The 18,314-nt window shown below is 44.3% G+C and overlaps 1 protein-coding gene across 1 annotated transcript in view; it reads left to right on the top strand.

Annotated features, from left to right (window-relative positions):
- The window catches only part of MEIS1 (Meis homeobox 1), a 435,557-nt gene that overhangs the window by 237,975 nt on the left and 179,268 nt on the right, over positions 1-18,314 (top strand). The gene's annotated exons all lie outside the window — the stretch shown is intronic.

The following is an 18,314-nucleotide window of genomic DNA, read 5'->3' as shown; positions in this document are numbered from 1 at the left end:
CATAGTGTACCAGCGTGTTTCTTTTTCTCTTCCCTGTGCTTGTGCAGGTGCAACCTAGTGGTCATGCAGTTAATTTTACTAAATTATTTTAGCAAGGAAGTGGTATAATGAATAAACTTGGGCTCACTTTCTCGCACCCCCTGCTCCAGGATTTCCTAATGATATGTTCCTTCCTTGCTTCAGGATTGCAAGAAGCAGATGTGAGGTATTAAGCTTTGCGTAATGGCTGTAATGGAGCAAGCCAATAAGATCAGTGTATGGTTGTTGTGTTTCGGTTGCTCGTTTCAGGAAAAAAAATGTTTATGATATAGATACTATTTGTTTTGGTTGGCCCAAAGGGTCTGGTTGGCCTCTTGTGATAAATGTCTTGGAGAAGTGGGTTTTCATAATAAATATTGGGTGAAGGGGAGGGGGGGCGTGGATTTCAGGAGTGGAGACTCTCAGGTTAATTGTGGGCAGTTCTAGCCCCCCAAAAACCAAAGTTTGTGTATTTGTATATGCGTATAAGTTTCCTTATGCTCATTCACACAAGTGTAGCACTGGAGGGGCCCGTTTGCTTGGTTTGTGTTGGTGAAGCGAGCGTGGATTTGTTCTCTGTTCCTCTGTGCAAAACTCACAGTATGGCTCGTATCTGCGTGGTCTAAAATCTTACACCCCAAATCTTGACAAAACTTTTTAAGTATAAGCCAGGTGTCCTATAAACTGCATTCCAGTTGCACCTCATGCTGACTTAGGTCTTCCCCTGCCAGAGGATGGGGCAGGGGGCAGCAGGACGCTGTCAGCCAGGGGCATGGGGTTGCCCCCAGTGGGCATTGCTGCACCAAACCCCATAGCGACTTTGTCCAGGACTCAAAATTTGGTTGTCTCCCTTTATACGCCAGAACGTTAGGAGCGATGCTTATTTACTCCTTCGGTATTGGCCAGATGAAAAGAAGAAAGAAGAGGCTCCTTGAGGCTTTTCTAGCTTTGACACCATTTGAGGCTTTATAAATGTGGGTTTCAGCTGCGCTTGATGCAAGTTACTGAAAACTGGCAAACCAGCCCGTAAGCCAGCACAACACAACCACAAGTTTGGCAACAAGCGACTGCTGCCAGATGCCTTTGCTGTTCCTTTAGCTTTCTATGGATTCAAGGCACTTCACTCTTTTTTGTTGTTGGAAATACTTTCAAAGTAGAACACAGTGTTTTGGGTTGTCTAGCCAAAGTTTAGCTGTCCTTTTGCATCTTTGCCAAACTTCCTGTTTTCAGCAAAAACAATTTATTATCTTACTGGTTCTTTAGACCTGAAAGGATTTGCAAGCACAAATAAACTTCTGTGTTTTTTTTTTTTTCTTCATGGCCTTTCAAAGAATAAACTCGCTTGCTTCCTCTCAATTATGTGGTCTATACTAGCAAGGAGAAGTATTTAACCTTTGGACTTCTAGCAAGAATCAGAAAACATTTTAATTATGCAAAACTTCTGTACTCTGAACTTTTAAAGAAGGGATAAATATTTTTTGCATTTGCTAGGAATATTTTTTTTCAGGTGGTTGGGCAATGGTATCAACCTGCCACGTGCACATTAAGGGAGCTTGGAGTGAGTTAAAACTTGAAATCTTTTAAGAGATGTTTTTAAAGATTTTATTAATTGACAAAGAGTGAGTGATATATTCTGCTCAGGAACATTTTGTTCCTAGAGAATTATTATTGACAATCCCTGGCCATGTTGTCACAAAATGGAAAATCTATGACAAGCCTGCAGAAGCCTTCCCATTTAACGCTGCCACCAAATCAGATCTGTAAGTAAGAAATGAGGCAGGGAAGATGTGTGTTGGCTCTGTGGAGGGAAAGCAACGCATGGCTGCAAAGCCCTGCTTCAAAGGGATTGTCCAATTGTAGGAGAATCTTCTCTCTAAAAAATGAAACACATTTAAGCTATCAAGAATAAAAATAAAAAAAGGGGGGAAAATCCTTGTCATTCTTACCCACTGGCACTTTAGGGTGAGGAGAGAGCTTACCAAAAGTGTGTCTGTAAAACGGACTTCAGCAGGAGTACGTTTTCAGGGCAGGCAGTAGTGACTCGGTGTTAGACAGCTCTTTCTGCGTGTGCTTTCAGAAATTATTACATGTTACCTGCAACTGTTCGGAAGATGTTGAAGTCTATTTTTTCTGTACTGTACTTCAAAGGATTTGCAAATCCTTTGAAGGTGACTTAACATCTATTAAATGATTCTGAAAGGGGGGGAGGGGGAATCTAAAGCCTTCCAAAAAAAAGTTTAAAGGATATGTTTAATATTAGTGTTGGAAATGCGCTATAAATCCTCCAAGTTTATGTGTATCAATGTCTTTGAGATGGCATTTATCATAGCGAGGGGAGAAGGAACAACTTGAGGAGGAATGAATCTTTAGCGGTTTAATGCGTTCCTCTCTGTGTTGGGGGGGGGGAACGTTTCAGCAGAACCCCCCAGCTACCAAAAAATCCTTTAACAGTTGTAACGTCCTGACAAGCGTTATGTTGGCAGGACCCTGCTGTCGTTTTCCTAAGGAAAAATGTACTTTTAGCCATTTTTTATCAGTCTGTCTGTACTCTCAGCAAAGTAATAGAAAGGCCTGCCTTCTCACACGTCAAGCAATATTTTTCAAAGCCTGAATAACAGAAGTAAAAATTCTGCTGCTTTTTTCGGAGCCAGCTCTTAGGAGAGTTTCTGTGATGGGCCCATCCATTAAGAAGGGTACCAAAATCTAAGATGTGCCAGGCAGCAAGATGCAGGTGAGACTTAGTGGCTGAGAAAGCATTTCTTTCCAGTGGCTTTCAGCTTCTAGCTACTTGACAAAATTCCTTGGGTTTGGGTTTTTCAAGATCTCTGTGTTTATCCTTCCAAAGTGCGAGTGTTTAAAGAGATCTAGGAAATAATTTTTGATACCACCAGCTTCAAAGAAATCAACTGTATTTAGTATCCTCGGCTCTTGGCTTAATTTGCTAAATCATGCTGCTTCTGAAATGTACTGCAAAGTTATTGTTCTCCGGGGGAATAATTACCATTCCTCTTGCTAGTATGGGGTGTGTGCGCGCATGTGTTTGTCAGCAGAGGAATTCAACCAGATGAATTTAAAGGAAGCCTTTTTTTTTTTTTCAGTAACACTGAGTCAATATCTGAAAAAGAAAGGGATGCTTATCTATTGATTCTTGGAAAAACAGGACTGTGTCTTACTGACAGGAAACGCTCCTTCGGTATGGTTTTCCTGGAAGCGAAATTAGTTTGTCCTGTAAGGGTGTGTGGATGAAATCAGGCTGGTGAATCTGGGCATCCGGTGGGTTTTCATCTTGCCGTAAGGTAGCGATGGGATTTTGGCTTTCGGGGCTCTCAGCTGGCGGTGCTCGTCGAGAGAGGCAGTGGTGTTCAACATCTGGCAGGGCTGAGCCTGTAGAAAAAGCCCTTGATTCTGGACGCCCTAACCTAAACCATTCCCCGAAAGAAGGAATTTAATTAATGTGCGAGGGTTTTGTCAGAGGGAAATCAGTGGTGGGGAAGTTCTCCTGGCAGGAGAAGTGCCCGGCCTGAGACTGTGCGCGCTTCACAGGGAGGGATTTGGGCAAGATGCTGGAACAGAAGGGCACCCCAGCACCCCCTGAGCCTCAGCACAGGGTTGGGTGCTTAGCACAGAGCCCCAAACCCTCCTGGGGGTGGTTCTCAGGTGGCTACAACTGACAGAAGCTGCAGTTTCTGATGCTTATGATAAATAGGTGAGCTGTGCAGGCTGTGGTGTTTGGTGCTGCCTTTGGGATGCAGCACAGCCCTCGGATGTGTGCCACCTGCCCCGTGATCCCCTGGGGAAGGTGAGGAGCAGGGCGATGCGATGCTGCCAGGAGCTTGGAGGCTGGCCTGGCTCTTGGCTCCAGACAGAAGTTTTGGACATGCTCAGCTGATGGTCTGTTTGGCTCTTTCAACGCCTATCCAGCATTCCCAGTGAATCCGAGGGAATGCCTGTAAAAGTTCCTACATCTGTTTCCTTCCTGAAGCTCTGTAGGCAGCTTGTTGCTCTTTGCTTACGGCCTGTCAAGGGAGCAGGGAGAGAATACTGTATTTATTTATATTTATTCAATGCTTCTGGAACCTATCCTGGGCTTAAAGCACCTCACAAATGTTTAAAACAAGCCATTAGCTAACACTGGATGCAACAGCTTCACGTTTCGGTTCATTCCTTTTCCTGGAACCAAGCATTAATTGAAGACCTTTCGCACAACACAGCAAAGCACCTTGCCGTGCCCACAGGAACCTGCGCCTCCTCAAAACTGCTCCAGCCCAGGGTTGCTGGAAGTGACCTCGCAAGGGGCCACAGACCCAGCTGGGAGAAAAAAACATGTACCTTGTACAACACAAGCTCTGCGAAATTAGGACTGGACTTGCATTTCACAGTCAGGAATCTTCAGAAGATGATGTTTTCAGGTGCGGGTGTCTCTGCTCGAGTTTAATCCCCTTGGTGAAGTGCTTCCACGCCAGGTTATCGGCTCCAGGCTGCAGGATTTCAGCCAAAGCAATTCCACAAAATAGGCTGGTGGATTGGGGCTGGGGAAGAGGCTGGAACAACAGTGTTTTGCAAGAGTAAAATAATAATAAGGAAACTTCTAAAAAGGAAAAAAAAAAATAATTCTGGTGATCTTTTCTTTCAAACTGCATGGCACGCCCTTGCTTTGGAGCAGAGGCATGAAAGCTGGCAACGAAGTGGCCTTTGTTTCAAGGATATGCCTTTTGCAGTTTCTGTCAAAATCCACCCAAATTTGGCAAAGCTGTTGGGCTTTTAACAAACTTAGTTCATGCATATTCAGCAGGAAGGAGTTGGATTTGAGCAGTGCGTAAGGCTCTCTGCCCAAAGAGCCTCCGAGCCTGCCTCCTCCCCAGGGAAGGAGCACCACTGCCCGCATCTTTGCGGCTTGTAGAGGGTGGTGCAGGCTGCTGCTAGGAAGCCCACACCTCTGGGTTAGCCCTCAACGCTGCTGGGGGAAAGTCAAAAATAAAAAAAAAAAATCTGGTTTGGATGTAGATGAGAATAGCTGGGCAGGCACCCTGAGACCGGGAGCCTGGGGTTTGGTGGGAAGGTGGAGAGAGGGAGCCCTGGGGAGGGCTTGGCAAGGGGCTGGGGCCTTGGACTCTGTCTGGAAAGTCTGGGAATGAGGTCGGGGATGAGGCTGGAGCCTGGAGGGCCCTGGTTGTGGCTTGAGGAATGAGGCCTGGGGAGGAGGAGGAGAGAGACAAGAGTTGGGTCCAAGTGGATGGAGCTGGAGAGGGTCTATCTTCTGACTGTTTGTTCTTGCTATGAATTTAATCTGTGCTAATCCCAGGTTAAACCTGTTTATTTAAAACAAAAACAAACAAAAAAATACCAAGTGCCAGAATGAAGGTTGCCTTAAAAGCTCAACTATTGCTGCCTTTTATCATGTCCTTCTTCCCATGTCAACACATGTTCTGCATGAACTGGGATTTACGATGTTTGGCCAGGCTCTCAGATGAGGAGAACTGTTACAACCCTCTAGGTAATTCTGGACTGATTTTTACAGACAGCTTGGTCCTATATGCATCTTCCCACCTCTGTTACTTCCTAATGTGGCTCGTAACTCTGAAGGGAATAAAGATGTGGTCTGCTACACTCAGACCTGCAGGGAGACCGAGGCTACTTATTAGTAGCCAAGAAGATCATTTCTGTCTTCCTCTGTAAATTATCTTCATTATATTCTGTTTTAAAATGCATCACTTGAAAGTCTAAAATATTTGACAGTTTGTAAATGTATTCAAACTACTGCAGCATTTAGGAATGGTCAAATATTTAGCTATATGTTATGTAGTGTCACATATATTTAATATATGTGCAAAAATGTCACCAGATAGAATAGTTATGTGGAAAATATTATAATAAATGTAAAAAATTGTCGTCATCTACTGATGAAAATGACCCTAATTTATTTGGACCACTGACATGCGTATATATCTTTGCTCTCACTCTTTATTCTGTAATTCTAATAAATAACTTTAGTTTTATATTTGTTTCCGTCATGTGCAATACCATGGGATGAGGTGGAACTTGAAATGCAAAAAGTATTAAGCAGAAGTTATTAGGTGCCTTTTATTTTTCAAGTGTAGTGAAGTTTGAATGAGTTGTATGAACATTCTTGTGTTTAAATGCCCTGGGACATCTTGGTATTTATAGGGGATTTTTTATCAGTTTCTTTGTGTATTTGCTGCTTTTCCCTGGTTTTTGCTTGTTTGTGGTTTTTTTTTTTTTTTTTTTTAGCATAAACTTGGAAGATATTTTACCTGGGACTTCCCACGAAATCTTAGAAGTTGGTAATGTCAAATCAGCTGGTTTGATTAAGTGTTTGGAGGTTCCTTTTCCACTCTGTAACAGTTATTTTTTGAAGTCAATAGGGTTGTGTTAACATAAAACCGTAAAACAGGTTGGCAGTATGACTTAGCTAATATACTGAAAGAGGGGGAATAGATTTATTATTTTTTTTCCTCATGGGTTTCTCTAGTCTGTGCATGACTCCAGAATGGTGTGGTGTTGTCTTAGGGATGCGATCCGGCAAACATCCAAATATTCTTGCAGCTGCTGCAGAGCTCACGTGGGAGATTAGTGAACTGTTCCTTCCAGGCCTTGGGACTTAAAATACCAGATACCCGCAAATCTTCCTGAATGGGAGGGAGACTCAGGGCATTAATAGTAAAGTAAGTTTTTTATTTTGGTTTGGTAATTTCAGTGCTCTGATCATTTCTCAGCCCACCAGATTTAACCATCGTAGTAATGCGCTCCAAGATGTTCTGCACCAAATATTAATATCAGCGTTATTACAGCATCAGCATTTCTCCAGCGTTAGCAGATATATTGTTTTCATTATATAAATCTAGTCCTCACACTCTCTGCTCTCCAGTTTAATTAATCCACTGTCACCCGGCCATTGCCAAGAAACCTGTAGCTATTTATAGAACGGCATCGTGTTTTCATACACAAAAGATAAATATGACTTGGAATGTTACAAACTGTGCTGCGAGCAGGATTAAAAAATGAAAAATTAATTTAACTCAATATTAGAAGTTATAGGCTGCCTTCAATGCTTTTTGTCATATGGAAATGTTAGCTGTCTTTAAGGAGAGAGCAGATGAGCTTAACCTTGGAGCTGCTTAACCTTCAGGACTCTGTCACGGTGTACAGAGGGGCCGCATCCCAGCGAGCTGGGACAGCACGAAGGTTGGCCATTGCTTCATGGTAGGTGCCTCTCAAATAGCACCACAGCATGCTGCTGCTCCTGTTGCATGTGCTTCTGCAAAATGTAGCACCAGACAGAGGGAGCAGGGCAAAGATAACTTCTTGTCCTCTTCTGTGCAGCAAGAACGTGAGTTGTAGATGTCAGGTGCTCAGACTTCTCTGTAAAGGCATTTTTTAGGGATTTTTTTTTTTTTTTTTTGCTATCCACTTAGCAGGATGATAAGTTTTCACCAGTGAGCAGACAGTATTTTCTAAGACCTGCCATACAGTGACAGGGCAAATAATCTCATGGCTCCAAATCCACTCAGAAGGTGCCCACAGATTCCTGATTCTGGGTGTCCTGAGCCACAGCTGTTTGCATCGGCTCTGTGCTTTATAAATGGCTCAATATTGGAAGAGTAGCTTCAAGCAAAAGTGAGAGTTTAACCTCAAAAGATCAGGCAGAAACAGCTGACAAGTTATAAGCTTGGAAACTTGTACTTCTGCCAGAACAGTAACGTTCTCTGGTGGTATCACTTTGGGCTGTCAGTTTGCAGGCTAAAGGCACCTGGAACTGGCCAGAGCTCGAGTTGGAGGTGTTGTCAGTCCCTCCTTGCCTCCCCAGGTCCCTGCGATGCTCTAGGAAAGTGAGTAAATCCATCTTCAGAGGTAGCATTTCTGCAGATAGGGTCAGGTGTGCTGGGGGTAAAGGCTGCCGGCAGGAGCAGTGATGCAGGCAAGGACGCTCAAAGACTGAGAACTGTCTGCTCTGGATAAGAAGGTGAGGCATGGAGAAAGTGGTGGACAGAAAGGGGGAAGGGGTGAAATAGCCAGACTATAGCCCCCTGGGGAAGGCAGAGGTGAAGAGGGAGAAGACCTGTCCTACCTATAAAGTGACTGGTTTTCCCCTCCAAACTTTGCTCCATGAATTTTCAAGTTCCTGTTAGAAATTGTTTGTGTGTTTGGCTCCCACGGTACCATGCTCTGCTGCTTCGTTATGAGGGATCCTAGCACAGGAGCTTCCTCTTGTTTGTAACCTGCTGCCTGGATGCTGTATATCCCTAATGGGTACCCAGCAAGCAGCAGTGAAGGATTGATCTTTACATCCTTCCTCTGTGCTGCTTCTGGTTTTGCAGGCTTCTACCAGTAATGTCCCCTGGGTTCTCTTTACTCCATACCGAAGGACACTTACCTGTACGGGCTTGTCTTGGAAGTCATGCCATGTATCCTTCATGGCCCTCCCCTCTTCTAGTTCTCAGCTTTTTTGAGACGCAGTGACCAGAATGATGTCCTACTTGATTCAGGCTACAGGTTTAGGTAATGATCTGTTTTTCCTTTCATCCTGTCCCTTTCCTAAAAACACCTAACCCTTGTTTTCCCTTTTAACTTCCACTGAGCTCCCCTGTCCATGAACTGTCTACTCAGACCCCCCAGCCCTCTATTCCGTGTAGTTATAGCTAACTTAAAGCCTATCCTCGTGTATTTACGGCTCTGGTTATTTTTCCCCTGTGCATTACTTTGTGTTTATTGACACTGAATTTCATTTGTCATTTTATCACTGAGCTGCTCAGTGCAGAGGGTCCTTTCAGAGCTCTTTGTGGTTACCTTCAGTCTGGCTGTTGATATGAAATTATTGGAGTAGTGAAACTATTTATCACCTTTCCCAGGCCATTAATGAATATATTAAACAGCAGTGATGATTGGAGACTTCTTTTGAAACTTCCAGTATGAGAAACGACCATTTGTGCTGGTTTGTTTCTAGTCCTCTGTACAATTATTAAAACCTCTTGTTGTACAACAGTCTAGCTCCTGTAAAAACTTTAGTTGGGAGACTTTGCTGAGAACTTCTGGCAAACCCAAGTGCCCTATATCGCCTGTATCACTCCTATCCATGCTGCCTCCTTCAGAGTGCTCTAACAGATTTGTGAGGCATGACATTCCTCTAGGAAACTTACGTTGACTCTTCCACAGCCTATTGTGCTTATCCTCCTCTTGAACAGTTTTCTTTATTCTAGCTTCTACAGCTCTGGTCCAGAAATTACTTACTGCTCGGTGTTTCCCACAAGCTTTTTTCCCTAGGATCCATGCTGCATTTGCCATCTGCAATGTCTCTGGCACCAGGCGGTAGGGTTGCAGTCCCAGGGAGTGGTTGTTTCATAGCCCAGTGTTTGGGTTTCTTTGGAGCTCTTCAGGGAGGCAGAAATGAGGCGTGATGTGGTCACTTGGCTACTGTGCCTTTAAGAGTCAAGGAATCTGGAGGAAATCGGTGGCTTTTGTGCAGATGAGAAAGTGTTGGACTTGGTTTGTCCTGTAATCTTACTCTACAGTGGCCAGAGGGACTTTTAAAACAAGATGAATTTTTGCTCAATATGCTAGTATATTGCAAAAATCTTTGCAATGTTGATTTAAAACAACTGGGTGCGTATTTGCATATGCAAAATAAAAAAGTCAATTGCATGCCTAATAACAAATACGCATTTGTTATTTGTATTAACAACCATACGTATACAAATAGTAATCCTATTGAAGAAAGTGCTTGTGGCACGCACTCTTCATTTTTCTATGTATAATGCCCCAGCTGTTTTACTATTCCACACTTTTCTTCAAAATACCAAAAGTGGGAGAGCCATGTTTCTACATAAGAGGCTGAAAATATTTTGATTTAACTCAGAGGCATTCAGGAGCAAGCAAATGCCGTCAAGTGTCTTCAGCCAGTAGATTTCAATTTGTATTTAATACTTGCATAACTTAAACATTAGCCAGGAGAATTTTTAAGCTTTTTTTCTTTTAATTTGGCTTGAAAAAGTAAAAAAGACTCCTCCTGGACTGAGATCTTGTATCTCAAGTTTCAGACCGAAGTAAACTTTTACAGCCGAGTTGTAAAATAGCAGTTTATGAGACAAACTCTGCCAAAACTTTAACTATAACTGTGCCAATGTGCCATTATAATAATCCAACAATAATCATGGTCCATTATATTAAATCACTCGCACAGACAAAGGCTGCTAACCTTTCCAAGTGGGAAAAAATGTTCCTTTCAAATCGGGGATAAATTCCAACTGAGAAGACCAAATGCTCCAGCCTTTAAGTAGTGAATACATTTACTTCTCCCCAGGGCTCAAATAACCCAACATTTGGTAAATGTTTAACAAGGAGGAATTCTCCCTCCCATTTGCCCTTTTCTCATATACACTAGATTAACAAATTTAGTTTAACAAGAAGATCTGTGTTACCCCCTGGTATCCCTCAATTAGATCCTTCCTCCTATTATTGCCGTATCATCCCAGTCCATTTGCTTGATAAGAGGGCCCGAGGTAATTAGCCGGGGTGCCTAAACAGTGGCTTCCACCAGCCCTACCTCTGACACAGGAAAGTCTCCCACACATGAGAAGAGGTGGAGTTTGGTGTCTTTCTGCTGCTCTTTTGCATGCGTTCTTTTTAAGGGGTTCTCCTTTTTTGCAGGGTTTTACAGAGCAGATTAAGCGAGCGTGGTGTGCAGCTCTTGACTCTGGCTATGCCTCCCTGCAGCACGTCGGGAGCTAAATCAAAGCCTCTGCAGGAATTCACAAATCCAGCTTAGAAATCTCATATTCCTTCCTGGATAAATGAAGGCTGCTGAGGACAGGATCACCGCAGGCACTCTGACACGTCCCTGTAGTGCTGGGACACCATGTCTGTGAAACTGTTCATTCCTTGCTTAGGTTTTTTAATCGTCATTATTCATATTACTTTTAATTATATTACTTTTAATTTTCAGCTGGTTTCACTGCATTTGGGCGTCTCTTTGCTATTCTGTGCTGTACCTAGGGAGCTGGCTGGCTGAACAACCTGTCTGGGTTCACGCTGGTGAGCAGGCTTCAGATTTGGTGCAACCTTTCCTGCTCTTTCAGATTTCCCCTTCAGTTTGTGAAATCAGTGTGGTTGTGCTGTAAAAGGATTTGGGGCTTCTCCTGTTTTCCGTGGGAACGTGTTAGAAGCCCCATGGTGTGATGGTTGGTGTCTGCAAGGGCTCCGAGGAGAGCAGACCTGGAATGAGGGGAAATTCTGTCCCAGTGAGCTGGAGTGCACCAAGCTGCCGTGTTTAATTCCAGAACCAGAGCTTTTACCTATGCTTAATGCTCACGGGGCAGTGGTGACAGCTGGCAAAAGTCTTAAATGCTTTTAACAGCGGTGGGTATCCCTGATGAGCAAAGCACCTTCCCATGCCTTACTCAGAGGCAGGTCCTTACCTCTGCTATTGAAACGTGGACGGAGGATTCTCCCGCAGGCTTTGGTGTGTGGTGCTCAGCGGGCACTTCGTTTCTCCAGGAGCTGGGGAATTTCGTCACCTCACCCGCTCCAAGGGCTCCACGCCTGATAGTGCTCAGGGACTGAAATATCCTTGTCAAAAGAGCCCTCGGGTCAGCTCAGGGTGGTGGTGATGACAAGGAGCATGGCACTCTGCTTTACTGCAGGACGAGCCTGCTGCATAGCAGCCCATGGGGTTGCAGGGTCCCTGAGCGCAGTGCTGTCGTTGTTTTGGGGGGTTTCTCCCTGGTGTCTGGCCGGCTGGCCTTCGGGAGGCATTTCTTTTGGGCTTCGCTCTTGTCATTTATGTCTCTGCCGCCTCCAAATTAGATAACAGGGTCAGACTTCGATCTGATGGTGGACGTGGTAACTTGGCTGCTCGTGTGGTATGTGTCACTGGGGGCTCAATGCTGAGCTGTTGTAGCAGACCGGGCTGTGCCATCAGCTCTAGAGGAGAGGTCTCCTATCCCAGGAGAGCTCGGCAGCGGTGTTCTTTGACTTCCCTTTAGAGAGTGGTTTGGGGTTTACCCCCAGCAAAGCAAGAACCCCACCTGTGTCTACGTCTCATCATTTTGGCTGGGACTGATGAAGTGCTGGGTGTGGGGAGACTCCCCAGTGGAAGGGTTTTCCCTGTGAGTTCTGCAAGTACACACACTTCTAAGGAGTGTGTGTATGAAAGTGTCTCAAAGGCGTGTTGCGTTTGTAGCTAGCTCCTTTAATTGTCGGCAAAGGAATAAATTCGTACTCTTTTGTGTTTTTTGTGAATCAAATGAAGTGAGGTAATACAGACAAGGTGCAAGAAGGCACCAGAGGACTCATTTGGATAAATAGCACTCTTCATTCTCAAGTTATTCACACGGTTCTTCTGCTGTACTGAGACATAAGAGAGCAAAACCATTCAAGTGCTTCGGTAACACCAAGAAAATGGATTCAGTGGCAGGGCTGTGTAATAGGACTGTGTCACGAGATAATCACACCTCGCTGCTACGCATTCGGCAGCAGGGACGTGCCTTTGTCATAAAGGTGCAATTACCAATGCCTCGGTGATTTGATCAAAAGATAAATACCCAGATAAGCGGAGCAAAGAGCCACTATTTCCCTCGGCTCTGTAACTGTCTCCTTGTGTATACATGTGTAACGTCTGCCACTTTCTTCTACTGTCTTCTCAAGGGCGGGGGGGGGGGGAAGTATTTCTAAAAGCCTGGGGAAAATAAATCTTACAAAAGACACGTGCATTCACTTAAGGAATTACAAAAATTTAAAAACGTTGTGCTTGCTTGGCAGATCACTTTTATTTTGGGGGGCTGATACAGAAAAATGAAGTCAGATCCCCTTATCTCCATTCTAAAGGTGTGGGCATTGGGCATTTCAAGACCCTAAAGAGGCTTTTTTTTTTTTTTGAGACCTGCTTTGCCAGTAGCCTGCCTGCTCAGCACCTTTCCTATCTGGGATTTGATTGGGATGCTCTTTTAATCTAGGTTCAAGCAGCACTTGATTCTGCAAAATGCTGGAAATGATCTGCATGTACTCATACTCTCGTAAGGTCAGTGAGTGATGGAGATACTCAGGACCTCGGAAAATGGTTTTCATTTGACTAGTAGGATTTTTAGTCTGCTTGCCTCCCTGGGTCAGCCACAGCAGGTTGGCTGGGGTATCGATTGTTCCCCGGGAGCACTGGGTGTATTTATCTCGGGGGACTTGCCAGAGCACTTCCCAATGTGGGTAGAAGACATGATGCAAGGTTTGGGGACCAGGACTCCAACAACATGAGCACTGGCAGGAAAAAAGGGGCTTCTGACACCCCAGAGCTGGTGGCAGCTCAGAAATCTGATGGAGAATGGCGGGGCAGAGAGCAGCCTCACCACAAGGACAACTTTTGGTTGGTCTTGTGCTGCCTATAGAAGTTGCTATGGTTTGTGGTCGTCCAGAGAGATTAGCAGAAAGTCTTCTGTTTCTGCTCAGAGGTTGCCTATAAAACTGGGTTTTGTCTGAGCAAGTGGTGTGAGGAATCTATAGGGAAATGCAGACTTTCCACTCTCTACGTGTCCCATATAGAATGGCAGATTTCCAGTGTCATTTGTAAATGATCCTTTCCTTGACGTGCAACGAGATGCCAGAGAATTCGGCACAAGCTTTTGCATCGCACTGAGGGTCATAAAAACATCAAAAATTCCTTTTTTGGTTGCAAAAAAAGCTGTCTAGCTTGGTGGGTAAGACTGTTCCATCTCTGCTTGTTTTTACTGAATCTGTTTTTAGGTATAGCTTCAAAAATATCTTCCTCTAACTACTTCCAAAAGGTCAGCTCTTCTTCATCAGCGTTACACAAAATGCTGCAGGGGGCGGGGAAGAATTAGCGATGAGTTGTCCTTTGTGTTTCCCATAGCAAATGTTTTCAGACCCAACCACTCTCCCTCCTGCTTGCTAGCAGCATCACATTGTCCTGAAACCTTGTAGACCTGCCCGGCTCCTTGTCGGTCGTCCTGAGCCGTGGGACACGGGGAGAGCCTGGGAACGTGGGGTGGAGCTGCCTTTGGTGCTGCGCTGCTCCGACCGCTTTGCACAGCTCTATTTTTGGCTCCTCACTTGCTCAAATGAAACTATCTGATTAAGTAACACATAGGAAATAGATTTCGATCCAAGTCTGAATCATCGAGTTATTCATTTAAAATAATAATAAAATAAAACAAATCTGTGGTGCTTGCTCCTTTCTGTGTTGGTTTGCCCCCGAAGGGACACTCAGGAAGTTCATCCGAATTAGGTGCGAATTTCCAGAGTACGAGCTGTGTAGACACCCCTGTGCAGAATGAAAGCTGTCTGAATTGTGCTGGGCTCTGAAAACAGATTTAGTTCACCCTAGCTCTTGGTGTTTCCTTACTGAGTTACGATTAGCTAATTAGCTGACTTAACTAATCCCACTTTAAATCTAATTTGGATTACCATCCTGGGCTGTCTCCAGAGAGACAGAAATGCTTAGTTCTCTTGGTAGCTTATGCCAGCAGGTTCTGGGAAGCCGCTGCATGTAAAAAAGTTTCTGTAACACCCCTTATTGTGATCCTAGATACCAGGATGGGGAACAAAGAACTTGTGACTACATCTAACCTAGGCTTGTCACACATTCAGTCCATGAAGCTACCTTCTGAAGTCATTCTTGGAGCCAGGACTTGGATTTTGGGTACATCTGACCTTTTGCTTGAGCAATCAGGGCTCTCATTTCAAATCAGGTCACGAGGTGTAGGTAAGGTCTCAAGTTTCTTCTTAAATTGCCAGACTTAAGTGCTGAATGCACAACTAAATTCTCTGACATTTCTGAAAGTTCACATGTGGTCAAATGTTGGATATAACATCAGTGAAGATGTTAGATCTCTTCCTAGAGTAGGGAAGGAAGAAGTCCTAGACAGAATAGATGCTCATGACTTATGTAGGGTCTGATGAATCGTAGCTTTTGAAGCAATTCCTGAACCATTAACTTTTTTTGAGAGTCCACTGGGAATGGACTGGAAAGGGGTAAATGGTATGCGTGTACTTTAAGTGGGGAAAGGAAAAGAGATTAAACCAGATGAGACTCCTATGAGTGCAAAACTAGCTGGTTAATTGTATCCAGAGTGTCGTTATCAGCGTTCCCCTATCCAATTGGAAGGATGTGATGTGTAATATTCCACAGCTATCTGTCCTGCTTCCAGCTCTGTTCAGTGTTCTCATTAATGACTTGCACAGTGCAGTAGAGAGCATGCTTATTAAATTTGCAGACAACATGAAGCTGGAAGGGACTGCAAATATACTGGGGGACGGGACTAGGAATTTAGAAAGGCATATACAGATTGAGGAACGGATCCGAAAAAAAACACCCAAACCCAGCTTAGTTCAACTGGGATAAAGACAGGAGACTAACCTCAGAAGTGCTCAACTCCAGGAGTATCAGAAGTATAACTACTGGGCAGGTAACAACACTTTGGAAAAGGGTTGGTGAATTAGAGCCGATCACAAGCTGAATGCAAATAAAGCAAACAAAAGGTCATGGCACTGTAAATAAAGGCAGCCCTTGTACTAGGAATTGGTTACGGATCTGCCTCTCGAGACACCATATGTGCTACTCAGCACTGATAAGGTCTCAACTAGTTTTTCTCCTGTTCTTCAAAGAACGTGAGTCAGCTGGAAAAAGTTCAGAGGATAACACTAAGAATAATCAAGTCTGTAAAGCACAGCTTGAACAAAATAAAGTTCTCTAAACTTTGAAGAGACACTATCTGCAACTGCACATAGATATTTTCCAGTATACTAGAGGCTTTTGAGAAAATTATTTGAATTACCTGTGTTGCAAGTTTGTGTCAGGGCCAAACCCACAGCAGGAAAGTTCCAGATTAGATGCTAGGAAAAGGTTTCCAGGAACACTGGTATCAATGGACGAGTGCAGCAGTTGCTGAGGTAGGTCTTTATACTACTGTTTATAATCTTCACAATGAATTGCTTTCAGTTTTAATATTCAGAGACTCCTGATGAGTGGATAGGATCAGGGCACTTTGAGAGCAGCTCAGGCTTGCACACGGATGCTGAGCACCCTTTAAAATCCTGTTGGTACATGAGAAGTCCATACAAAACTTGTAAATGTGACGTGACCTGTGCCCTTCTGGAAGAGCAGCTGGAAACCCCTGTGGTACTCCGATAGCTCCAGGCACCCGAATTAGCCATTCCTCCAGGTGAGTGTGAACAGCTCTCCTGGTGCACAGCCTGATCCTCCAGCCACTGCAGAAAGCAGCCAGGACAGCAGGACGGACATCAGCTTTGTCGGTAGCTGCTACACTCCTTTTATTCTAGAAGCTGGTATAAACCACAATCGAATCAAGCTGAGAGGACTCTGATTCCTGTTGTAAATTATGCTTGGGACAAGTAACAACGGTATTGTTTAGCTCTTGACAAAACCTAAACCTGCTTTCCAGACACGGCACTGTTTTCTGTGAAGCTGTGTTGCCAATTATATTATTAAGTTGCAGAGAGGACTTTGGACTAGAACATGGCAATATTTTCTCCCGTCAAAAACCTCTTTTTTTAATTTTGTTGCAAATCTATGTTGAATTTGGTAAACAGTTTCAGTCCGAAAGCTTTATTTTGATATCTGTTGTGTGAAGTATTCTCAGTTTCCAGGATGGATTCGTGAAGAAGCCACCCCAATTCAGGACTGAGTCTTCCTCGTGCTGGGTGCTTCAGGGTCTCTTCTGGAGGTCATACAGCCCTAGATAAAATGGTGCTTATCATCAAAAAGCTGGAAACATAGATCTTCATGCTGTGTATTCATGCTGATATTCCAGGAGGAATTCATTTGTGTGGCATTTGCGGTATAATTTTTTCAATTGGGGGGGGGGGGGGGAGTAATGATTTAAGATAGTTTTGACTGCTGTGTTTAAATACATCTCTAGCCCTATTTCAGACCCTCTCGTTCTCTTATTTCTTCCCTTTTCCTGCTGTCACCTCTGTAAAACTCAAAGGCTGCCTAGGCTAGGCAGATGGGTTGTGGGACCCCGCAGTTAGCTTTTTCTCCTCTGACGTGAGGCACCCTTACAGGTAGATCAGCTCCATCAGTGCACATCCAAGAAATGCAACTTAGTGGGAGGGGGAGATGGTTCACAGCTGTTGTAAGGAAAATAGTAAGTTGTTTTCCTTCATTTAACATCTCAAAAGCTAGTAAAAATAGCCCCAACTTTCACCATCCTTGGAAATATTCTGTTTTCTTTACAAATTCAAGTGTTGTCTTGGCTTTTGGGTCCTAAGGGTCTAAAGGTCTACTGCTTGGGACAGCCTTTAAGATCAGAGTGTTTTTCTGCATTTTTAAAGTAGTGAAAGAGTTTGGAGCAGTCATGATTCATCATGAACGCACACGTCTGCGTGTGTCTACGTAATCATAGGGATTTCTTTTATACACTTCTTCAAAGTTCTGCGTGAGATCTGAGCTCCATGGATTTGGGCCCAATAAATGCATGTAATTCAATATGCAAAGAAAGGAGAGCAACATTTATTTTTAGATGGGGATCTGAATCGTATAGAATAGAGCCAGTCCAAAAATAATACACAAACTGTGGCAGAACATGGATTGAGGTCTGAACTTTGATGTGTCACTCAGCTCTCTAATTACGAGGCTGCTGCTAACTCTCCACGTTATTGTTACACTGCTTGTACCTTCAGCTGTTTTGCTATTAAACCCGACCTTTCTTTGCTCTGCTGGAGCACAAGTTTAAAAAGCAAAGGATGTTTTAACACCACAGGCAGGAAGATGTGACCAAATGGATCCAAGCTTGCAGCCTACCCACACCTCTGTGCTGGATCTCGCGCCTGGGCCTGAGGTGCTTGCTGTGATGCTGCCCCAGCTTGGGACCCTCGTCTCGGGGTACTGAGGTCAGCTGTGCTCACACAAGTGCCATTGTGGGAAGCAGGAGCTGCAGCCGAGGTGGCCATGATAGTGGCAACACTTCCGACATCCCTGGATGCCTCCTCTCCTCTTTCCCACTCATGCCACCCCCTGCTTGCTAAACCGCATGGGGCAGGTGAAAATTTCTGCTTGGCAATCATGTTTTATAACCTCCCCATCCTTTTAGTCACACAAACTCGTCCAAGGAGAAATATGCGCCCTCTCGGAGACGTAGGTGGGTGTGGAAGAGAGCGCCAAGTCAGGCCTTCCTTCAGGTTAAAAAACCAGCAAACTCGTTCTGTGACATTCTCCCACCCTCTGGTGACCTGCACAAGGCACAGGGAGTGTTATACCTATTAAAAAAAAAAAAAAACAACCAAAGCCAAAAAACATCTAAAACCACAATTGGGTG

Source organism: Anser anser (genome assembly GCF_964211835.1).
Source record: "Anser anser genome assembly, chromosome: 3".
In the NCBI taxonomy this organism is placed as follows: Eukaryota; Metazoa; Chordata; class Aves; order Anseriformes; family Anatidae; genus Anser; species Anser anser.
The sequence above is the reverse complement of the archived record's forward strand: the minus strand, read 5'-3'. Positions and strand labels throughout refer to the sequence as shown.